The following is a 25,052-nucleotide window of genomic DNA, read 5'->3' as shown; positions in this document are numbered from 1 at the left end:
AAATTGGTTCTCGCAGTAGCCCTTGGGCGTGGGTCCAGGTGGCTGTGCTGCCACTGGCACTCGCAGCGACCACAAACCCTGCTTGAATCCGACTGCGGCACCGGGTGCTGCTCCTGGTGGTGCCGAGCACCCCACAAACATAGGGCCAGGTCTGACACTGCCCCAACAGGACCCCCACATCACATCTCCACGCTGCTTGCCTTCACGGTGCCTGGAAAACCAGAGTGTAGAGATGGGCCACAAACGTAGCACTTTATTATTTTTTTAAATAGAGCTCTAAATTGCCGGAGAATCACGCCAGTCCTATCTAGAGTTAAGGGTGTATTTCACTTCCAGCCTACCAAGCGGAACACAACGTGGGCAGATTTCACCTACCTGAGCTTCGTCGCGCAAGCAGATGGGACCCTTCTACTCCGCCAAACCCTGAGGAGAGCAGATGGGTGGGTCTCCGGGTGTAGGATCCCCTCACGGTGCTCATTTTTTTTCAGGGTCAGGCCCGTACGCTTTTCATTCTTTTATGAAGAATAATATTGAAATATTTGCAGAAAGCTGATTATTTTTTTCTTACATTGCAAAATTGTTTAATTTTGAGAAGGCCCTGAGCCTGTTTGCCTGAAATTGACTGAATTATACAAGGAAATTGACGTCTCTCTGGAAGGTATTTGTGACTGCAAACACCTCAAAGCTCAATGTTTTCTGATGGCCCAAGTGGGCAACTTTCTCTTCTCAATGATAGTAAAGTAAAAGATGGGTTGTAAATAAGCAATTATTTTGAAGACCATATCCAGTTCAATTTAAAAATTTCAGAGAATGTTGTTGTCATTTGTAGACAAACCTGACGAGTTTGCTGAAGGTTGAGAAACTTAAAATGGGGGGGGGAAGAAATGGCAAGGGACTAATTAACAGCTTCCTACGGGGTAATCTCAGATCTGTCCATGCTTCTAAAGGAGTTTAACCTCCTGATACTCACAATGACTTACTTCCTTGTTAAAAGAAGATAAGAAGTAACAGTGGGAGGAGGAAGGGGGAATGGGAGTATGCACGTAGCCTAAGGCAAAAGGGAAGATGATAAGGGACCTCATGTCAGGGAGTGTGGGACAACCGGCCCTGAAGAAGGATATGGGAGGGGCTGCAAAAAGTCCACGAAATAGCAATGGGAGGTGTGATGCTCAGGAGGCTTGTGTGAGAAACGGAGGAGGGAAAACCCCTCAAGTGTGCGTTGTTTGGCCCACAGAAATTACAAACACTGTCTTCCCATCCATCTGCCGAGCAGCAACAACATGCTGAGCTGAAGTCAGCTGGCTGAAGGTTTCCGTGGTCTACTGTTCACCAAATGTTCAGTCACGACTCCAGCGTGCCAGGCTTTCACTTTTACTGTTACTGTGTGCTGGACTGCATGATTACCTGAGTATTATGACCCAAATCTTATGCCCTGTACACTCTACAAATAATATATACAAATAATATCTACAAATAATAATTTTACCCTTTCAATTTTGTTCCTTTTTTTCTCCTCACTTGAGTAAGGCTCAGTGAACACCTCACAAGGCCACACAAAAGCATTACTTGCCATGACTAGCTTACAATTTCACATTTCCATTGCCCAAACATACAGCTGGGCACACACTTTCTGGGGTGATTTCCAGAGCCTGGCAGGAGGGACGTTCTCACTTTCAAAGGTTTCCAAGAATGGGTGACGTAGGGCAGCTGAACAGGTTATGGAGCACGACGGGTTGTTCAGCAAATGATCTGAGCATAAGGGTTGGCTGCAAATTAAGCCAGGAGAGACAGTTTTAAACAGCAATTACTGATGTGTTTCTGTTCCCAAAGTCCAAAAGGCAGGACCAAGCCCAAACTCCTGGATGTAGAATTGAATTGGATCTGTAGTCTTGGTTCATTCACGTGTTTGAATAAAAACGGGCCTTTGAAGTGCTTCAGTAACGCGGCTGCTCACTTTCCGTGGTCCTGGCACTCCAACTTTAGGGAAGTCTTCTCACAGCCACATTTGTAAGGTATATCCTTAAAATAGTTTAAATTACTTGTAACAGTGAGTGCTCGGCCTACTAAGCACATATAAGCAAATATTTGCAATAACTGGACCAGTGTTTGCACAGCACCAAGCACACTGCCTGGACTCCATAAATAATAATACTTGGCACTCACAGAGTGGTTTCCATTTTCAAAGCACTTTAGTCGTAACCCTTGACACCTATATGGCCTTTTACATCTTTACAAGAATTAATTAATCCTCACAATGTCCTGTGAGATAGGTATGCATTGCAGTAATAACAATAACAATAATTAATAATTCATGTGTTCTACTCAAAAAATCACTTCAGGGATTAAAATGCATCTGTAATACTTGTTTTTTTATTAACATTTTCCCGCAAATAATAAAAGCCATGGTATTGTGTTAAATCTGTATAATATATAACTATAAATCTTCTGCAGATTGGGATGAAACTAAAGGCTCAGTGAGATAGCAGTGTGTCAATAGGAACTAGACTACTGACTTCAGAAAAGCAGGCTCGAGCCCAGTCCACCACACAACCTAGGTGCCAGAATGAAACTTCCCATGTGTGGCAGTGCATAAATAAATAAGAGCAGACCAGGAACGTTCTTTGTTCATTTTTAGCTCCTGTTTATGCAAAGACTCCCCCAGTTACAGTACGTGTGCTATGACCCTGTGCTTTATGAACACAGCACCAGTGAAACGCAGGCACTTACTGGGTGAGAAATGACAGTGACTCAGCTCCTCATTGTGCAACAGGGAGAGCAGGGACAAGTCTGGCCAATACCAGGGCAAACCCTATCCCTCGTAAAAATTACCATATTGCCTTTGATATGCAGGCAAGCCCCAGTCAAACCTGATATTTAAACAAGTGGGACTGAAATCCTGTTGACTTAAATAGAAGAACTGAGCTGGTCCCACCGTGGGCTGGCAGGGTGGAGGAGGGACGGTGCGTGTGGAGAGAAAATGGAAGCTCACCACTCGGAAGGCACTGATTTTATTCTTTCTGCAGCTCCTTCCAGTGATCACAGAAGAGGGCAGGCTGGGAGCATCTTATGCCACTAAGTTGGTGTACAAATTGACTAGTAGTTGATCAGTTGATATAGTGTAAAAAAATGCAATGCTGGTGATGAGTGCACTGAAGCATTACTTATTTCCCTCGGTTTCTTTAAATGCATCGGACGCAAATATGTTGTAGATCTCTGTAAGACAGAAGATTTGATCACAGAAAGGTCTCACTGATGCTTACCTGCATCAATCCCAGGCACTTCTGCTGCCTGGAGTAAGTGGCAAGAGCAGAAGAAGGGCCCGACCAGGGGAATGTTCTCTCATTCACACAGCAGAGGAACTGCGAGGTCCATGAAGCAGCTTTTTCCAGAAATTTCACATGAGCTACACTGCTTAGAGCCTGTTCAGTGCTGCTGTGAAACCGTGGTGCTACGAGGTGTGGAAGAGGCAACTTCTGTGTTCTACAGAGCTGTGGTGGGCACAAACCACTGGTCCTGGCATGGATCCAATATTGCATGCAAGCTATTTCCCTTTTCTGCCTTGAAAAGCTACCAGCAGCTGCTCAGAGGGATGGGTGCCGTGACAGCAGGCGGGCTGTGGTAAAACAAGTGCTCTGTGAGCAGCCCCGTAACACAAGGTCACACCGCCTCGACGTTCCTGCAGGTCGTGAGCTGAGATTGGGACACAGCAAAGCATTTATTTGGGGGCTTTTATTGCTCTCAAAGGATTTTTTTTTTTTTTCAGTTTTACAGTTAAATGTGTAAATAACCACATTTCTTAAAATGGCAAAAATTTTACGTCTCAAAATTGCTACAGAAGGCCCTGTTAACTACATGGTCACGGCAAGGCTGTGTTCACGGCAGAGCTGGAACTGTGATCTTGCATCCTACAATGGCTGAGCAAATCCAAACATGTTTTATTTTAACAACATTACGAAAAAGGGTGCGGCGCTGGCAGCTATCACACTCCTCTGAAGTTTCAAGCAAGACATACCTGGCTGCAGCTCGAGATCAAAATGGATTATCTCATGGGGCCAGGATGTGGTTGCAAAAATTCAGCATTTTAAGTGCCATCGTGATTCATAACATTATCTGCATTACTTGGTATAATTACTAAATAAAAGTACAAGTACAAAAGGTGCAAAATCTATTAGATATTTACCTTTATCTCTGTCACATAACACTTTAATATTTCCTGGCAAGCCAATCTGGGGAGGATTCCTCTTTGTCGCTGATATTTAAGCCCCTGCTTTTCTCTCATTATACCAACATTGTTCTCCTTCTCTGTGCGAGCAGAGGACTGGGAGCCAGGACTGTTTGCTCTCTAATCAGAGTCCTGAAAGACTCCTCATGTGGCCTTCAGCAAGCTGTTTATTATCAGCGCATGAGCCTCCATCTACAAAAAGAGAGGACTAACACGGCTACTAATGATGATGATATTATTGTTAACACATAATTATCTATCTCACAAGAAAATTGGGAGGGTAAATTAGTGTTTATTACAAAGTATTTTAAAGATGATATTATTTATACGAGGGCTATACTTTAATATCCGGAGGACAGCAATTGTTGGAAACCACCTTCTAATTAGGTTTTGCTAATGATAGTGTCAAAAAGGTTTAGAAAAAAATTATCAATAGGTACTTCCAGAAGTCCTTTATTTTTCTTATATTATTGGTATCAACTGCTTTCCTGTAGATAGCTGCCATATCTGTATCTAGAAGACATTCAACATTATTTTCTGGTAGATTACACCTAAAATGAATGAACTATGTGGCAGGGCCAAAGCACACCCTGCAGTTTATTAGACAACTTGCTACAGCGATGAAAGTCCTTGTGAAGTAAATAGAGGTTGTGTAGCTTTTTTTTTTTTTTAAACCTCCTCCCCTTCACACCCTACTGAGATGTGACTTAATCCTAGATCTTCAGCCCCATCTTTCACTGATGTGCTTAACACTCAGTTAAAGCACACCCTGGCATGGTTCATGCTTTCTTTTATACAGTCCCTTAGCTTTGAGGCAGGGTTTGCAGGTACTCAGCAGAGCCCAGGATCAACATAAGCCCGACCAGAAGGATGACTTCGCCTGGGCCTCCTGGCTGTCCCCTTTTTTTTTTTTGGCCAATTACCTGCATTTTCTGGAACAACCACAGCTTTCAGCTTTATTCTTGAGGACTTGTGATAACGTATCAAACTCCACTGAGCCAGTCGTAATCTTCATTCACAACCTCCAGTGCGCACTGTGACAACATTAACTGTGAATTGCTGCAGTAGATTAAGCAGCATATTTCCACAAAACATTTCCAATACAAGACCAAATTTTATGAGCTGTGTGAGCATTCTGTGTAACATTCCTAGCAGGTACATAAAACACTCCAGGGTATATATAGAAAGAGACATTTGACTTTGTAGACCAGTGCTGTGTGTATTAGAAATAGCTCTCCATCTTTCACAGTGCTAGCTAGATGTGTGGCATAACATGAGACCAACAGACAGGAAAAAAAAAAAAAAAAAAAAAAAGGACAGAAAAAACCTAAAGCACATGGTGGAAGAATGAACTGAGAATTATTTCCTCAGCTGAGCCAATATTTCCTACAACACGGCTTTCTGTGAGTCAGCCTTTTTGTGCCACTGAACTTAAAATAGCAAAAGTGAGATAACAGTAGGCTTGTTGGAAATAGAAATTTGCAAGGGATACAAAAAATAGAGAGCAACTTTGGGACCATGAGAGTGGCAAGGAGCATGGCAGTGATCTGCTGTTAATAAATGACTGTAGAAATATATCAAATAATCCTAAAAAGGGGATGTTTAGCTGAGATTTTAAGACATGGAAAATCCCAGGGATGTGGGAAATCCGCCGCTGGGAGGTTCAGCAGCTCCTCCATCCTCACTGCACCGAGGGCAGCAAGTTCAGCACCGTGACTCCTCTCTTCCTCCCTCTGACAAGCCAGGGTGGTTTCATCCCAGCCCCAGAACCTCCTTTAATTTTGCTTACGCTGCTGAGAAGCCCTGGGCCAGTGCTGGCGGAGAGGAACCTCAGGCAAATTCCTCTCTGATTTCACACAGTTCAGGACAGGGATTAATAAATGTATGTAGAGGAGGAGGGAGAATATTTCTAGAGGCAGAATGAAGCATGGGATGGGCCGGCAATTATGCAGATCCGTTGGCCGCATCCCAGCCCTTGGTGGTTCTTCAAGGGCTGCGCCTGCTATTTGAGGCCAGAAATTAGTTTAAAGCCTGGATGAGAAGCGTCTCCCACCAAACCCCTCAGCTTCCCCATTTGCTTACCTAATGGGCCACGCACCCTGATGAAAGCGTTCCCACCGGGAGCAAAGATCACGCGCCCGCCTGCACCGCCAGGGATGAGCCGCGGGCACGCCAACGGGGGCCCTGCACCATGGCCTGTCCAAAAGTGAAGATCACTGTAAAAACAACAGCAACACCAGCACGATCCCTGCCCCAGCAGTGGGCTTTACAGAGGGATGAGAGCAGAGTCAGCCGGGGCCTCGGCTGTCACCCACAGGGACCTCGTGCCACGCACCCCGGCGTTCCCATGCGCCAGGGCTGCCTCCTGTTACCTGCTTAAAGTCTCCTCTGCCCATGTCCCACTTGCTCCCAGTCTTTATGGCCAATTCCTTCCCTTCCCCTCCTGATCATTTGCTAGCCAAATTGATCAAGGGGCGCTTGCAAAGCAGCAGCGTCCCCATGCAGGTCCGTGGCATTTGTCTTTTATTTTCCATTTCTTCCTATCAAACACAGGTGTGGGGCAGAGGCAGCTGCAGCGGCCGTGTACTGTAAGCAGAGCCGAGGCGTGGATGCTGCCCAGGTTTACACTGCAGGTTATTTTTAAAGCCAAGAGCAAAAGCTCTGTCTCTGGAGCTGCGGCTCAGCGCGCAGGCAGGCTCTGTGCGTGTCCTTCCCCTCCATTGTTCAGGAATTTTTATTTTAAAGCCTACGAGGACATAAACTTCATTTCCCACATCCTGTCATTAAGCAGCTGTATTCCGAACAATGAACGATGACAAACCAAAGCAACAGTTTTAACCGAGGCAGGATTACACTTGGCATTGCTATTTGTTACGTGGCTCGCCGGACAGCAAGACAAATGCGTTCTGCTGCTGCCCTGCCCTGCTGCCAGCTCCGGCCCTTCCCAATACATGAGCACAGCAGTGGAGGGAGCACCACAGCCAGCACAGCTTCCCTCACAGGGACAAAACCCAGAAATCAGCAAGGTCTGGACAAGGGAGGGCTGAGGGTCTGCAGCTTTGGGCTGGATGTTTGGTGTCTCTGGGCTGGCACCAACCTCTCCCTACCTGGTTCTGCAGCACAGAGCCAGAGCTTGCGGCTGTCCCAGCCCCGGAGGGGACAGCTCGCTGAAGAAGTGTAACCAAAATCCAAGTGATGAACCCGTGCCTGATTAATTATCACACCGAACTTCCAGAGGTTGAAGCAATATCGTGCTTTGCTCACGCGTCCTCTAAGTCCCGCTGCTAGTGGTGATGCATTGCTGCTAACAGCGATGCCATTTAGAAGCCAGAGGGACAAAAATATTCACTGAGGATGCTGCCAACTTTACACAAATTGATGCAAACCTGTAATCGCATCGCTCTGCTCGCACAAAAGTGGTACTTGTAAACCAAGAGGCTCAAATTGCTCGACCAGCCAGGGCAGGATGCTGCTGGGGATTGCAGCACCTGCACGAAGCAGGAGCCCAGGAAGCGCTGGCAGCTCCCACCACCAGGACAGCCCTCCTGCCTTCCCTCTCCTGCAGACCCACACCAATTCCAGCCCCCGCCGCCCTCCTGAGCAGCCAGCTCCTTCTGGATCATCTTTCCCCACAAACACAACGCACATTCAGCTCCGGTCGCATCCGTAGCCAATGTGAAGTCAATGGGATCATTCATGCTTACAGCCAGGCACACACCCGGGTTGTTTCTCTGAACACAGCCTGGGCTGGTGCTGCTGCATGCCTCTGGGCCCCGACCATTTTAACATTTGCACGTACTCCACCTCCCCAAGCTCCGCAGGACTGCTGTAAACACAAATAATGGCAACATTAAGGCCCTGTTCCAAGCCCAAGATTGCAAACGGTATTTCAGCTTGCTAGTGAGCACCTATTTATTCATCAAATGCACTAGAAAATCAATTAAAGGGGAAATTAAGGACCTAGCGACCTGCACCAGCATCCAAACCTGGTGTTACAGCCACAAGCATCAAATATAGTTCAGTGCTGGCATTTCATCTTGTCCTGGGAGCCACTGGAGATGGGAAGAGCTACGATGGGACAGCAAGAGGAGGTCTCCCAAAGTTGGTATATGTATGGATACGCGGATTTAGGAAGCAGGAGCAAACTGCAGCAGACCTGGCTCATAGCCCTGCCCATCCTGCAGGTATAGCAGGGGACAGGGATTTTCCCTCCGATGTTATGGGAAGTTGTGACTCAGGGCAAGACAACAATTAGTGCCGAGCACAGCAAAGGTCAGGCTGCCTGGGATGGTGCCAGGAGGCTCACACACCCCTCTCTGATGCAGAAAGCAGGCGGTGAGCCCAAGATAGCACCAGGAGGCTCGATCAGGCCAGCAGCACTGCAGGCAGACCCCAGGAGCTGGCGGGCCAGGCACCTTGCTGACATGCACCAGACCCATGGGCTACACAGCATGCCCAGCGCTCCTTTCCATTCTGCTGGTGCTGCACTACAGCAAGGGCAGGTTTCTGATGGGATTTTTTTATCCCAAATCTCTTCTGAACAGCTGACGGCAGCCAGGCTTCCCCATTTGGGGATCTGCAGCCAGCTCTGTGCAATGTTTGAGAGCCGCTGGTGTTGTATTCACATCCATACATCTGTATGTGAACTGTGTCTGCGCGCTGCTCCATTTCATTAAACAAGCTGAACAATTCAGTAGCTGTTTTTATGCCTCCAGGCACTTGGGTCATCTTTGATTTTTACTCATCTCAGAGTTCACGCTTGCAGTTAATGGCTTTCCTCACGGGCAGGACCAGGAGAGCAAGCAAAAAGCAATCTGCCCTGCACCTTGCCACCAGCCACTTCAGCCCCAAAACCCCAACATCCACCCCAACGTTTAGCTTGGTGTGACGACAGAAGCCAGGCCAGATGCTTCCTTCCCCTGCCCGAGGCGTTATGCTGCTCATCCTCTCCTTCCTACCAGCAGCAGTGCTCGCTCCCTCCACGCCCCAGCAAGGCCACCGACGTTCCAGCCCTTCGTGGAGCTGAGAAGATCCCAACCTTTGGTTTAGTTCGGCAGCTAAAACCTTGTCACACGCCAAATCCCCATCTGTTCCAACGAGGCCTGCGAGAGTTCTGCAAGCAAATAATGTATAGCTGAAAAAAATAAAAATCTAATAAACGCTGTGCCTCCCCTCCACTTCACACAGGCACACAACGCATTATTCTAATTCTCCGCTAAGCTTTCTAACTCCTTGTTACATCACACAATACAATCAGCCATTTGGCCCTGAGTCAGTGTTTCCGTGAAGCAGAGTCAGTAGAAAAAGCTTTCAAGGCACTGGAATTGTTTTTGCTTCTGTAATGCTTTAAAAATGCTATATCTTGGGACCGAAGAATATTCAGTGAAAAGGCAGCGTTTCTGGACGCCTTTCAGTTCTCACATCAGAAATGCTGGCACTGAGAATAAAATTGTTCCCATATTTGAGCTTGGTACCAAAACATCAACACAAAGTTTTTGTTTGTGAGCGTTACAAAAACAGATGACTATAGGCTTGGCTACGTTAACCGTGGGTAAATGGAAACAGGCGGGTGGACCGTCCAGCTCCCCTTCCACGCTGTAGGAACAAGACACGTTGCTGTTTTACCAGTGGTCACATTTTGGGCCCGTACCAAACAAAAGCAACTCAAACGGTTGCATTCAGAACGGTCAAAGCCCCGTTACATGTCAGCTGTTCTGCCTAAAGAACATTTACCCCAAACAGATCCCAGAGCTACAAATGGAAGAAATCTCGAGCAGGGCTTAAAGCGGAGGCTGCCTCTCCTCAGAGCCAAATGGGATGCAAGAAAATCAAGCTTGCTCTCTGCTGTTTGCAGCAGTGGTGCATCCTGCTGGACCCTCAGTGCCCCTTCCCCAGCTGATGGGATCACTGAGCGGGCACCCAGCTCCTAGAGCCTTGCTGCTGCCTGTTCTGGGCTCAGCCCCCATGGTGCTGAGCAGCACAACCCGAGCCTCCCCGCGCAGTGAAAGCATTCGGATTCACGAATCACACTTTGTCCAAAGTCCAAGGATCAAAAGTTGCCTAACCCTGATGTTTTCCCTGATTTTAATGACCTACAAATCTGGGAAATCAGGAGGGGTCAGTGGGAAAGCGGAGCAAAGCACGTGGCCCCGGGCACTACCAGCGGCTGTGGGGGCTCTGCCAGCACTTTGGCTCGTGTCCCTCCGGGGCCACCTCTGCAGGGTGGCTGTGATGCTCTTAGGACTTACAGTGAAGAAAACCCCTCCCGTGCAGGGGAGCTGTTGCTGTGCCAATTAAAGCATCCAGGGATGCACTGGAGAACCACAAGGTACTTGCTCGAGAGCTGGTGGGCCTCGTGGCATGCCAGGCATCGCTGCTCCATCACCCCTCAGCCACCACAAAGCGCTGTTTTGGTGCATTTTATCTGCTCTGTATTAAATTACACTACTCCTAATTTGACTGCAGAGGTGTTGCCCAAACCCCACTGATTTCAGAGGAGATCCTTCAGCTGGTCTAGGGATGCAGCGCAACTTCTCAGCAGGCACGTCCAGGGAAGGAGCAGTGGAGAAGATTTCAGACCAGTAGCAGGGAAAACAGCACGCAGGCATTTCAGAATATTTACGTCCATGCTTAGCCATCCTCTTTCCCTCATTTTTTTTTTCTGTTTTTAGAGGCCATAATGAAGCAAGAGAGCAATTTTTGCATTGGTTACAAAGACTACATGACACCAGTTGTAACTGCTGGCAGGTTTAAATGTCATCTGAGAACAGGAGCGGGGAGAAAGGCTGCGGCGTGAATGTTAATGGGGAGCAGCCGGCAGGAGATTGCTGGTTTGGGGCACTCGCAGAGGGGGCACGGAGGCTCTCCGTGTTCTGCAGTGATGCACTCAGCCAGTGGGAACAATGTTTTCTGACAAAATGTGTTGTGTTTTTTTTTTTTTCTTCCAGCTAAAAATCTTATGAGACAGGCTTGCTTTCCTATGGAAACTTAGTGTTTTTGTCTAACAAAACCAGCTCCCAGGCCCTACCTCATCCCCAAAGTGGTTTGGTGACTGGAACATTTTGTTCCTCTTTGGGAGGACATCACAGGGTAGCAAGGGACAAAAGGCCAGGCCAGCAAAGCCCTCCAGAGATCCCCTTGGGTAAATTTTCAAATCAAATCTATGAACTTCAAATTGAAAGCTTTTTTTTTTTTTCCCAAAAATATTTACATTTCGACTTTTCAGACAAAACTCTACATCCCCCCGTCTAAGTCTGGTAGAAAGGAATGCTGAACATTTCTCTTTCTTCTGGGGGTAGAGGTGATCCATGTGGCATCTCAAAAAAAAAAAAAAAAAAAAAAAAAAAAAAAAAAAGAATAAACCCCCATTTACATCTTAAAAAAAAAAATCCCTAAGCTTTTTGGTTTTGGCTGGTTACTAGTAAGTTATATCTGCTGCTTACCTTCTTAGTACTAAGCAGGAAGTTGAACAGTTTTCTAAGAACTTGTTAAACCACCACTGAAAACTAGCATTAGAGGCCAACTACGGCATTTGAAAATCCGAAGAGCTTCTTTCCAGCTGTTTTATCAAGTAGCAGCGTAGAGCTGTAAAATGCAATTATTGCACAGCTACTGAAGGAAAAGTCTATGGAAGACATAGAAAAGTCTGAAGCATGTTTTGGGCACCCAGAGGTGTGCAGAGCCTCCCTGTGAGAAAGGAAAAAGAAAAGCTGAAGTTTGCCCTGAGCTACATCAGAATTTCCCCGGATTGCCAGAAATGAAAACTGGAAGAGGCTGAAAAGTTACATTCCCCGTGTTGGGTGGAAATGACTCCCATGGTGGGTCACACCGTGGCCATCGAGTGGAGTGCAGCAGCCCGCATCGCCTCTGCCTGCCCCAGAGCCTCCCTGCGGAGGCCGAGCCCACTCCTCGCCACCGACCTCGCACCACGGCCCTCGCGGCTCCGATGGCTTCCAGCTGCCGTGGCTGCTTTCCATCCTGCAGAGGTTTTCTCAACCTCAGCTTGGCTGCTGGCCTGCTGCTTCCCCAGCCCTCAGCGCCGCCTTCCATGCTCGCGGCCCCCTTAATCTCCTCGTGCAGCTCTCCCTCAGTTGCTGTGGCTCTCCCCAGGCTTAGCCCTTCTCTCCGAGCCTCTCCACCTCATCATTGACCCCAAACTCAACACCTAATCCCCCAGATAACAGTCGAGATCCCAGAACAGGCCGCTTAGCTCTGGGATGAACACGTATGGTGGGACTGATGATCTTGGGGGTCTTTTCCAACCTTAATGGTTCCATGATTCCATACGACCACCCCATTTCTGGCATTGGGCTCCCAGCTCATGGCTGTTGGCCAGTCTTGCCCCATGCCTTGTGTTGCTTTTCCCGGCTGTGCCCCAGCACCATGGCCATCCCCAGCTGCAACACCAGCTTAGCACCATGGTGGAAGGTGTAGCCCAGGAACAGAACAAGGGCTTTGTGAAAAACCTCATTGAGAGAGGAGCTGTATTTGCTTTGGTGGAGTTGTTTTGGAGCTACAGTAGAATAAATGAGACTAAGACCTAGTTTAGCTGTTAAAGCAAATGTATCCGACATTGTCTTCAATAGACTAATTCCAGATTTATATTACACTGAACGTAGAGCCAGTGAATAGACAGTGTGATGATAATTATAGAGAGCAATATATAAAAACAAATCACCGTATTAGAAGAAACAAATAGATCCTGGAGGAGTGCCATGTTTTTAAACTGGGCCACAGTGACTTTGGCTTGTCTCTGCCCATTACATCATCCTTATGTCCAGTCATTTGTTTTCCATATCTTAATCATATTGAGAAGCTCAGGCAGAAGAAAGAAAAAGCAATTACCTTTCTCTTTTTTAATGGAATGGCGGGTTTAAATAACAATAAAAATAATGCTGGGCCAAAGAAAAGCCACAGCAATATCAGGGGAAACGCAGATTCAATCTGACAACCTCCACAGGCTTTCGGAGAGCTTTTTCTCCTGCACTGCAGACCTCTGTCCCTTACCTCCTCTCTCCCCTGGTTTCCCAAGTCCACACAAAGTGAGAAGTTAAAGGTAAACATTTGTGCCTGCTTGTTAATATTTCTTCTTTCCCCCCATACGAGGCTCTTACTGCTGACAGGGGCACTGTGCATATTTCACTCCCGGAGAGCAAGCAAGGATAAAGGGAGCGGTTTCCTGCTCCAACAAGCAGCCCCTGCCAGCGCTGTAATGCTGGTTAAGCACAGCTCTCCATCAGCTCCAGCATGAATGAGAAGCCAGAACAGCCCTGGGACACAGCAAGATCTTTTATGAACCAAGACAGCAAGCTGACCTCGGCCTCAAGTCATTCTCTCGGCACCCACACAGCCCAGATCCTACTGCAGAGTGTAGCCACAAGGACCCTGGTGTTTCTCCACCTTGCCCACACCTCAGTACACCCCGTGCCTCCTCTCCATCCTCCTGCTGGCCCCAGGCACCGCCTGGCACCTCGCTGCACTGGGAGGTGAGGTCAGCCACATCAGTCTGCAGGACAAACACCCTGACAGATCTCATTGACGTTTTCCACCACTTCCTTGTGCTCCATTAGCTCTGTTAGACCGTATCACAAAGCGCTCGCCGTAATTAATGCATTGTGTACTTTCACACGCACAGTTTCTTATAATCCCTCTGCTCCTCTGTAAACACAGTCAAAATCGCAAGCCCAAGGCAGTGAATGGGCTCGGTGAAAACACACACTTGGCAATCAGAGCGTTTTGGTTTGTGTTTTCCTCTGTTCCTCCCACCTCTCTGAAGACAACAAAATATGGTGGTCTCCCTTGTAAGGAGTGAGGGATGAGCAGAAGGGCACAAACCCAGGTCTTAACCCAGCTGAAATCCCTGACCTCAAAAATTCGCCCATGAGGACTGGGGACTGAGGAAATCTGCCCCATGAGGAGAGAGGAGCTGCCCTACATAGATAGGGGGAAAAAAGAGGAAAGCTCTGAGAGCGAGGAAGGCCTTCCTGGCAGGAGAAGCTCCTTGCCATGAGGTCTGATGGAGAACAAATCTCCAAGGGGAGCAGTGGAAGCCCTGTCCCACCAGCGACTCCAGCATGGGGAGCAGTGCAGCCTGTGGCCTACCTCAGGCAGCTTCTTCAGCTTGGGCCTCCATGTGAGGAGAGCTCACAAAGCCTCACTCCGTTTGAAGTCACAAGGAGCTTCCTCACACACAAAGCCATGCGTCTGCCAGACCCCATGCTCACAGGACACTTCCAGCTTGGAGGGGCACCTGGGTGCCCTCCGGCCTTGTGCCCCTCATGGTAACAAAGCGCTGCTCCCTGAGGGACATGATGGTTGTTATTCCTGGTGCTGCAGTTCAGACAGGCACCGCCGGTGTTTACCATGGGCTACGGCAGTGGTTTTAAGCAGTACTGGGACTTCGGAGCCATTACATTATTTTGAAATATGCACACTGTTGGCGGATGCTTAAAGCCCTGCTCGGCTACACGGTGGCATAAAGTTCGTATTAATTTCAGCTCCGTGGAGGAAATTGAAAATGGTGCTCTCAAAATCATTATGCTGAGTGAAATTCAGCAATAGGGGAAAAGACAGCCTGGAGGGAAATAAGAGGAAATTTACTTCAGGTGGCTGAGAGACCCCACGGGACTTGTTCAGCCTGGGCCCGGGGACACTGAGGACAGCGGGAGCAGCACCGTGGGGTGCAGCAGGCTCGGGCAGAGGGGCCCCAAACTGCAACACCTTTGTCCTCTGTAGCTGTGTGTACACGCATACACACACAGCACACAATACATATAGTATTTATATACATAGAACACATTTATTTATATATAAATAAGATGTCCCACTTCAGCTGCCACCCCAAAACATTTCCCTTGCTGACTGTGCATGTCCCAGCCTCTTCAGAAGAGCAGTGCTGAACCCAGACGACCAGCTCCCTTCTGCAGATGCAACGGATTCAAAGTCTAGGCAAGCGAGCATCAGAAATAAGTAGGGCTTATTGAACCGAGATAAGTTCTTGGATCTCATCCACACAGAAAGGAAATACTCTGAATTCAGCAGAGAGTTGACTCAGACCTGCCCTTTCAACCTCACATCCTGACATTACAACCTACCTATATAAAAATCATCATAATAATAAAAAATCTCAAATCTCTGCAGGCTTCTTCGGGGCTTCAGCAAGCAGCTGAACCGAGCCCAGAGAAAGAGGAAAAGAAACAAAACCCGTGCATGAAGTGATGACAGAGGAAGCAGCTGTCCTGCTCCCCAAACCCCAAGCCCCCCAGCTGCACCCTAACAGCTGCAGGGAAGAGCCGGGGGCTTGGGGCTCCTTGCAGCTGGCCAGATGTGGGGCCAGCCCAAAGAGGGGTGCAGCAAGGGGTCTGCCACCACCGCCAGCCATGGGAAGAGCCTGCCATGCAAGCTCCCGGAGGAGAGCAGCAAGCAATCGGTGGATTTTCTTGCTCTCACCAAGGATTTGCAGGAAAGGATGGCTGGCTTGGTGTGGCTGGGATTAGTTTTCAGATGTATAAAACTGTGCTGGCAACACAGCTGCCCTTTATTTAATACAGACTGCGCGTACTCCCTGCTCCGGTCTGAGAGGAGAAAGCATTACCTCACCGACTGTATATAATTTCTCAGCTCTGACTTCAATAAAAAATCCTAACACCTGCAAACTTTTTAAACAAATCATGTATATTAGGGTAGAAACCCCCACACACGTCCTTGCGAACTAGCAGCCATGCATCTTGAAACAAAATCCTGCAGAAGACATCTGGTAGATGTTGGTGTCATTATTACACCGCTCCCCTGCTGTGCGAATGGCAGCGAGCCCACGGACCTGCTCCACAAAGGCAACCCTGTAGCTAGGGCTTTCTTTGCCATGCTGAACTCCCTGGGAATCTGACGGATTGCTTTCACGAGCGCCTTAAAAATAATAATAAAGCTTCTGTTTGTAAACTTAGAACAGAACAATGGGAGCCAAACCGTGAGTCCTCTGTTCGCTTGCTGCTGCGGGTGCTGATACAGCTCACGTTCCTGGGGACAGGCTCTGGGAAGCTGCTTGTCCTGCCCACCTCAGCAATAAAACAGTTTGTACCTGAGCTCTGGAGCTGAACACTGGCTGGGCTGCGGGCAGCGTGTTTTCACCGCTTACCACCACACCCGAGGACCAGAATTGCACATGTTGCTTAATTCAGATGTGTGTAAGCTGAGCTGCTGTAGCAGGTTATAAGAAAAGGCTTGCTCATCTCAGAAAAAGCGTGTTTTCTCTCCCCCCAGAACTTCAGGACACAATTCCCTTCCCGACAGTGATGTGAAAGAATGAGGAGAAATGGTGCAAAACCCCTTCTCCGCAACGAGCCCTGCCGAGCAGGGGCACACGTGCAAACCTCATGAGCAACCTTTGTTCTGGTGACATTTCCAGCCCAATCACCAGGTCAAAGCGGGCACGGACAAGTTTAATTAAACATCCAGACTGTCTGGTATTGCCTTATTATCACCTGAACCTTCCCACTGCTTCTCGAGTGAGACCTGAGGCGCATAATCCTGACAGCGACTTAACAAGTTTATCTTGGTTGATTGACCCAGACTTTGGAGCCACGGGAAGAAGAACAAGGGCTTGAAGTTCAGCAGAGCTCGGTGCCAAGTATCGCTCCTAAATGACACCCCAGAGTGCAGCAGCAGCACTTTGACTTTTCTTACTCAACGTCCTGTCACAAGCAGCCTGTGCAAGCCATGCAAATGCTGCAATTAGTATCAGAGATAAACCAAATCCATTAGTAGATGGAAGGGGAACTCAATCTGTTTTACAAATGGAAATGAAGTAGCAGCCTCAATTATAGGATTTTTAAAAACATGCAATTTAGCAAAATGTTGATTTCCTTTTCGTTTACTTCATTCTTTGTCTTCTAGATACTTCAGCTCAAGTAGCAGCCAGTATATTAACCGACCAGATTTTGGCAATGTGTTTAATAATCAAGCTCAAATAAGTGCTCTTAGGAAATAATTTTATTTACAGTTCAGCTGGGGAAGAATATTAAAACTCCAGCATTTGGGGAAAATTATTATCACACAGTAATATATTTTGAAGGCATTTGGGCTGTAGAAGACCAGTACAAGTGAGTCAGAGCACAGCATCTGACCTTTCAGGGAATTCATCATCTCCTTGGGATGCGGACAGGGACTCAACATCCAGCTTTACCCAGCCAGGGTGGGCAGCCTCTGCCAGCACCAGTTTTAGTTCCCTCCTCCCCTCTCTCGCCTCCTGAGCTCCAGCAGGAAGGTTTGGGGGTTTCTGGCAAACAGCAGAGCTGCTCCCAAGCCACCAGACCCCCATCTCAGTACAGCTGCTTTACATGTGGACATGTTTTACCATTCTGCTGCAGGATTAGAGTTTAGGAGCGCTGCATGCAGTTATTTCAGCGTGTACATGCCTGCATTACAACTTTTTTTTTTTTTTTAAATTGGTCCAGCCCACGTTTCTGCTTAAATAATTGAAGGTGCTCAGCATTAAACATATTTTGTCACGCTTTCCCCGTGGCACCTTTCCCACTCCAAACTGTTTGGAATCTGAACAGAGACTATGCATTAACTAATTAGATTTCTCAAAACAAAGGTTAATTAGTGTGTTTATTTTGGATTATGTGTATATTGAATTATTAAACACTATATGGTAGTATTTAAAAAAAAAAGGATAAAAGGAGGATGCATTCTTAAGTCTAAGGACCAGCTTCTCCAGCTGCACACGCTGCTACTTTCTCCCTTTCTCCGTGGATTCAGTGTGATGCTTCTCTGATGGCCTCTGCTCAGGGATTGCAGACTAGAAGCTGCCAATCTGAGAGGAAGGCCCAGCAACCCTACACAGCAGGTTGGGGCCATTTTATGACAGCCCACAGGGGAGCTGCAGAGAACCTGCATCTGGCCCAGGATAATGTTGGACCAAAGGCACTGAAAGAAGCAAGGTGGTAAAGATCACCCCATGGCAGTGCCACGACACTGCCCCCATTCTGGTAATACGGAGCCACACAGAATACACTGAGAGACTTCTTGCAACATATCTGAGGTCAGAAAATGCAAGCTAACACCAGCCACATGTTTACAGCAGGTAAATGCCCAAATTTGCCCAGAAAGGAGGGCACACAGGGCACTATCTTAAAACAAAGGAGTCCAAAATTCTTCCTAACAGCTTGTGCTTATTGTGTAGGGCAATAGTCCTTATAAGCTCGGACTAGAGCAATGGGAACAGCACCAGACTTAGCTACTTCAGACATTTCCAGCCGGCCTATCGTGGCAGTGTATAACATCCATTTTATCTGAGGAGCCTCAGGACTGCTGACATGAGACCTTTCCTTCATCACCAGGACATCTCTGTATTCAGCTTTATACTAATTTCCTATACAAAGAAAGTTGCAAAACACATCTCTCCTTTCAGAGCACTCTCTGTTGCTTCAGTGACCGATAACCAGCTTGACAGCCCAAACAGGAAAAGAAAACAAAACTCACAGGCAGCCGTCAGGTGAGGGGTTATCCCCAGGTTGCAAGGGGGCTGAGGAAGATGTTGCTCTGAGGATGGGCATCGGAGGCAAAAATGGTCTATGGCCTCCCTTCCTGCTTTATCACCTTGTGCTTACTGCAGCCCTATTAGGAGAAATCAGGGCTACACCTGACACCTTTGCAGGAGGCACAACTGCCCCCAGATGCTCGTTCTTACCCTGATGCCCTGCTCTGACCCCTGAGGTCAGGATTTGTCTCAGGTCTTCAATCTCTGCCTTGGCTGCCCCGTTATTTGCCATCAGATTTTTTTTCTGATCAGGCGGTCAAAATGAATAAACTCGTTTTACAGCCATTGTTTATGAAGGAATAAAAATAAAATTGTCTCTCTGGTTATGTTTTTTTCCTCAATTTAACATTTCTTCATATGCATTCTGTTATGGAAATATTCTTTCTGCAGATCTAATTAAATTACTTTATTGATGGGCCTTATACCAACACTGGTTTTAAAGAAGCAAGGCCAGAACTCCTTTTTTTTTAAACTCCAGTATTTTTTTCCTGCTGTAGAAGAGAAAATATATCTTAGAATAATGGGTATCTCAGAAATCTGATCTTATTCCCTTTTCTTCCCTCCTGATGGTCTTATGCTTCACATTCATACCCTTTGGGAAAATTGCCTGGGAAACTTTTCTGATGATATGTTGAAGGTCATCTACAGTAAATGTGATACAAAGTGAACCCAGCTCTCAGGCTTTGCAAATGTTCATTATGTAAATTGCCGGAGCTGTGAAGATGGAAATGAGGCATACAGATGCTGTTATGCACAAGAAAGCGAAGGGGAAACTTCAGATTTCCCTTCACTGTATGGGTAGTTGGGTCTCTCCAGGCACTCTCCTCCCTGCTACACCGCTGGCACGAAAAGGTCTGGGATTTTCTCTGGGTGCTGTTTCAGAAATGACTGGCTCCGTGGTCCTCAACACAGGTCAAGGATTAGGGGCACATTTTTACATTCTTCACACATCAGGGGAGAATCCAAGGCCAGCTGCAGCCTGGATGGGAGGAGCAGCGGAGGGTGTCTGTGTCTGTGTCTGTGCAGGGACATCGCTCACCATGGGGAAATTTGGGGAGGCATATGTCTGGGGGCCACATCTTCCCCCCGCCCCGTGATGCCTGGCCAGTACCCTTATTTCTGGGATTAGTCGTGTTGATCACTGAGCCAAGACTGGGCGAGGAACAGATCTGTCTTGTGAATCGCAGTGCAGAGAAGCACACGTGGAGGAGATAAAGGTTTAATGCTCGATTTCATGCATCCCTGGGTATAGCACTTGGAGGCCAGATTTTGAAAGATGCTCGAGATCAAAGGATGGAGAGAGAACCAGCTTTATTTCTAGATATATTCCTGGGCATGTATTTCAACAGGAGATGGGCATCTTTGTGCTTTTTTTTTTTTTTTTTTTTTTTTTTTTTAAACATCAGACCTTAAATTGCACTGCAGTTCAGTTCCCCACCTGGAAAGAAAGGAGTGTGAATCTTCTTCTTTCCAGTTCTTCCTGTGTCTTGCTAAGGTTTCAAGCACAACTCCGAGTAATAAATACCAGTAAGAGATACTCTGGGCCTGCCTTTGAGAAGTGATGAGTACTCAGCAGCTAATGGGAGCTACTGGTATTTGGCAGTGTTGAAACTCAGCTGCGGGGTCTCGAATTCAGTTCCTCAAAATTGAAGGAATGAAAAACTTGAGACTTCTTTTGGTATTTTTGGCTCGAAGGCTCTGCAGGGAAGCTCGGATGCAGATGATGGGTGGAAGGACAGGGCAGGGACAGATGCTCTGCAGTCAGGGGACTGGAACAACTTAGGGCTGATCAAATGGGAGAGAAGGGCTGAGCCTTCCCCTGTATCTCAGCATAGATCTGCTCTGACCTGTAGCAAAAAGGGAAGGAAAAATAGGGGATGAGCAGTGAGACAACACTGAAAGGAAAATTCCAACACCCTGACCCTACGACAGCCTCACCGTTCAGGGTAACAGAGCAAAAAACAGAGGAAAATGATGAAACTGCCTTGAAATGGAAAAAAACAAAAAAAAAGAAACAAACACGAAGATTTGTTGAGTCACACAACAGCGTTCACATCAAGACATTCTGCTAGCGACTGTGCTAAAAGCGGAGATGTAACACGTTCTGGCTCGGCTCTTTCTTTAACAGCAAGATTGATTTGCATTCACACATGGAAATCTGGTTTACAGTAAGGCTCCCCTGCCCCTCTCTTCCTTTCATTGTTTCTCTCATGTATCTTGGCTGGAAGATCTGCTGGGAAAAAAAAAAAAAAAAACAAAAACACCACGCAGACCCAAGGCCCGCCGTTCCCCTCCATGCACACGTTGGATCTGCTTTCTTCAAGGCTGGCTGGAGAAGCACGAAGATTTTGTCCGTGGCCCCTGAGCTGCTGCTGGGCCAGGGCAGCATTGCTGTGCTCGGTGGGGAGTGTGCCCGTGTCCGTGTCCTCCGCCCAGCACGGGTTTCGCAACGCCTGTAGGAAACATCTTGCGCCGGCCTTGATTTATGCAGAAATGTTAGCTAATCTCTTTTATGTAATCCCTGATAGCTGTTCCTGAAGGCGAAGTCCCCAAAATGGAAGGAATGAATTAAAAGAGACAGATGTGGTTTGCCTGACTCCTTGTTCTGATTACAGCCTCAGAAATAACCTACTTCGCGTGTGCTGATTTATGCAGGGGCTCTAACTCACTGCACGCCCACCCGGGCAGGCACACACGGGTTATTTTCTCTTCAGCCCGCTTTCACAATCTGAGCTCACTCATGCCAAAGCCTCTGTAATTGTTCCAGGTTGATTCTGCTGAAATGACATCAAAGTCTGGTCAAAAGTCACTTAGGTCTGGGTTTTCGTTTACCCCGGGTCCCCTTGCTTGGCACCACTGCAAGCTTTGGGAGCTGAGGGCACGCCAGAGCAGGCTGCCTCTGGTCACCCAGAAGGGCTCAGAGAAAGCAAAACGCCTGAAGTATTTCTGCAGCCCCTTCAGATTTATACCCCACAGAGGGTGGGTTAAAAGCCAACCTGGAACTCAGCGACCCCTTGGGCTGCTGGCACCAGGAGCAGCGATGCCACCAGCTTGCTCGGGTAGCCCTGAGGCAGCGGCCAGGTCCCTTCCTCCAGCACAGAGCCAGGGCTCCCCTGCCCTTACCGACAGCAGGGGTGGCCGCAGCAGTCCCGGGGGCCTCGTGGAGTATTAGCCCACGTTACACAAACCGAGTGCTGGCTCTGTAGAAAGGGGAGGACTTACAGTTGGCAAACATTTCCAAGGCACCGATATTTTCCCTGTTACTTACCCATGGCTTGTGAACACAAACCTCACACAGCTGGTACCGCCGCTAATGATCCCATTACAATATGTATCGAGCTGATAGCCGGTGATATCTCACTGCGGTACTCATCCATGTCGGAAAGGATTTGTCCATGAAAACACCTCCTCTCGCACCGTCGTAGGACGCGGCATTCATTCCTGCTTTCCCTATCATCTGATGCTGCCTAATCCCACTCGGTGACATCAATCACAGGGGGAAAATAAGACAATTAACTGGCAATTAATTAAATTATAAACTGTACGGAAGAGCAGAATATTTGTAAACCTTAATAGCCTTATTAACATGCCCATTACAAGCTAGCTGCGCGCTCTTAGGGCCATGGATGACTTTGTACACACATGGCATCGCCCAGGCTTTAATCCCAGGCTAAGAGTTGCCCACCTGGAAGGAGCCTGCCCAGCCTGTCCCTGCTCTGCTCAGGCTGGAAAGGCAGGGAGGTGACCTAAAAAAAATAATATTTTCTGCATAAAACCGGCTCCTGCAACGCAAGGGCAGAGGGACTGGGCTCAAAGCTCCCGCGGAGGCCCAGCAGATAAGCAGGCACGCGCGTGTTTGCAGGCAGTGTTTGCTTTCTTCAGGAAGGCTCCTGAGTCACTCCGTGTCCTGCTGGTGACAGGCTCCTGAAAGGAGGAAGCTGCGTGCTGAGCGCTGCCAGCCCGCCTGGGCCGGTGTTTTAATGCCTCCAGTAACGACGCCTGGCCTCTGCTCACAGGTCAGAGAATCATGACAGGATGAAAAACAAAACAGCAAAGCGACCCACGGGTGAGAGCATAAAGCTGTAGCCAGCCCTAATTGAGGTCCTGAGACCGATGGCATTGCCGTGGTCATTTTGCCACAGCATCAGGGTGCAGGGCTTGAGTCCCCTGTGAGCAACCTTCACAGCCGAATATTTGCTTTCCATCACACTATTGCTGTAATATTTTTGTCTTGGAAAGGTGACTGAATCTAACATTCAGTTAACCCTTGACTTTTTCCAAGCCTCTTTGTTCCAAAGGAAGTATCTCGTGAAGCGAAGTGGGAGAACAACCTACTAAAGCAAGGAGATCCGAGAGCAGAAATGGATTGAGCTATAAATCAGGTTTGCCTCCGAAGGCAGGCCTCACCTAACGAGTCTCTGCCATCCCCCCTCTCAAAATCAGCTGCATCCCAGACCTCAGCTGTGTTAACTCTGGTTCCAGTCCAGCGTTATTTCTGTACCATGTGAACTGGGATGACACGCACCCAGCCCGCCCGTTTATTTGCGGAGCGTGGACTGCTGCCCGATGGCCAAGAGCTAATAAAAGCCGCGCTCTGCCTCCTGTGCCAGCCGCTGCCGTGTACCGCAGGCAGGACGGACCTCTGGGCACACAGTGCTCGCTGCGAGCAGCCCGGGGTCACAAACCAAGCAGCAGCTGAAGATTTCCATTCTTAATTTCGATGGAGCCGCATCGCCACGCTGTTTTCTCTCCCAGCTCGGCTCTATATTTAGCCGGGGATCCTGTCCTCGGCGTATTCTGTCGGGGAGGCTGCTCGCTAACGCTGCCTGCGCGCTGCCTCCCTTCTCACTGCCAGGCTGCTCCTGGGAGGCAGGAGGCAGGCAGATGGGACAGAAGCTGAGAGGTTTCTTTCACAGCTACGGGGGAGGAGGAGGAAGCCGAGCACTTCCATGCCCACCCCAGGAGCTGCGGTCCCAGGGGACGGCTGGCACTCGATGCAGCGGTCGGTGTTTGGTGCCGTGCGTGGCGGGGATGTTACAGTGCCAAGAATCCCACCCAGACGGGACATCGGGCACTTCAAAAATAGCCCACAGTGAAGCTCCAGGAAACCGTGACGATCAGGGGCCAGACCCAGCCTTGCTCACCCCAGCTTACGTCTGGGGTAACGCTGACCTTGGTGGCGTTGTGCGGGGCTGGCAGTGAGAGCAGAATCTGGCCCGAGCCACTTGGCCTCCTGCTGCACCCCATGTTGTAACCATCCCTGATGTTGACACATTCAGCTTGCCACTCGTTTGTGGGACTAATTACGCATTCACATTTGTCTGCGCTCGCTCGGCTCCTAGCAACTGCAGTCACAGTCCTAATTAAAATAATAGACTGAGATTGGTAACATTACTGATTTAACAGGAAATTAGAAGAGTTACGTTCGCAGAGCTTAGGTAATTGACACCAACAGCACTTTTCTTGTAATGTGCATTCTGTGATTGATTTCATTCCCCAGTCAGACCTAAAAGCAGCTTGGGAGCACATCCTACCATCAGATTACAGTGCCGAGGAATTAAATGACTATTACACCACTGCCTGCTCCAGAGCTGGCAGCTGTGGGCTTGAGCATGGCTTTGAGCTTCCAAACCAAACATTAGACCTAAAATTGTAAGCCTAATGTGAAACAAAACATGTTCAGCACAACATGTTCGGTTCCCCTTTTAAGAGCTTCCCTGCAACTGCTCAGCTGGCAGTGCTCCTTCCTGGGAGAGGGCGGCCATCAGCACAGGGGCAGCTCGTGTGGTTTTGGTTGTATTAAGCACCGAGTCCCTCAAAGCAGGACGTGGCCTTGAGTTCTGTGAGTTCCCCAAGGCAGATGAAAGGCTCCCTGAGCACCGCTGGCTGTGGCAATGGTCCTGGTCTGGTCCTGCAGCGGTGGAGCTGAGGGCAGGAGCTGATCAGGAATGCCCAAGGTGTGTAAAATTTCATCGTTGTTCTGAAGAGAGGAGACCCTGCTGTGCTCAGCCCATCCTGCAGCTTGGTCCGCACGAAAAATAAGTTCTGTGCACAGAGAACACTGCAAGGCAGCAATACACTTACAGAAAGGAAAGGAAAGCAGAAAAGTTGTTGTTTCAAAAATGGGGTGGACTGGTTCAGTATCAGCAGTTGTAACAGAGGCCGATATCTTGATGTAACATCTCTTCCTGGAGGTTGGGGCCACCAGGGCAGAAGGGTTTCTGGTCTGACCTCCTGTGTCACATATCCTTAATTCCTTCCAGTTACAGCGCTGTGCTGCCCAGTGAGTTC

At 48.3% G+C, this 25,052-nt stretch overlaps 2 long non-coding RNA genes across 2 annotated transcripts; both read right to left on the bottom strand.

The window, feature by feature from the left end:
• Positions 1-3,352: 3,352 nt before the first annotated feature.
• Positions 3,353-18,798, bottom strand: LOC311441435. Its single transcript, XR_014695965.1, has 3 exons — positions 18,704-18,798; positions 6,305-6,418; positions 3,353-6,224 (listed from the first exon to the last, which is right to left on the bottom strand). It is a non-coding gene; the product is annotated as an uncharacterized lncRNA (long non-coding RNA).
• Positions 18,799-20,055: 1,257 nt separating this feature from the next.
• On the bottom strand, positions 20,056-21,676 carry LOC311441426. The gene is made up of 2 exons (XR_014695931.1): positions 21,035-21,676; positions 20,056-20,608 (listed from the first exon to the last, which is right to left on the bottom strand). It is a non-coding gene; the product is annotated as an uncharacterized lncRNA (long non-coding RNA).
• Between the last annotated feature and the right edge of the window lie 3,376 nt (positions 21,677-25,052).

Source organism: Aythya ferina, assembly GCF_964211825.1.
Source record: "Aythya ferina genome assembly, chromosome: 9".
NCBI lineage: Eukaryota > Metazoa > Chordata > Aves > Anseriformes > Anatidae > Aythya > Aythya ferina.
Note: the sequence above shows the minus strand (reverse complement) of the source record. Positions and strands in the feature narration are given on the sequence as shown.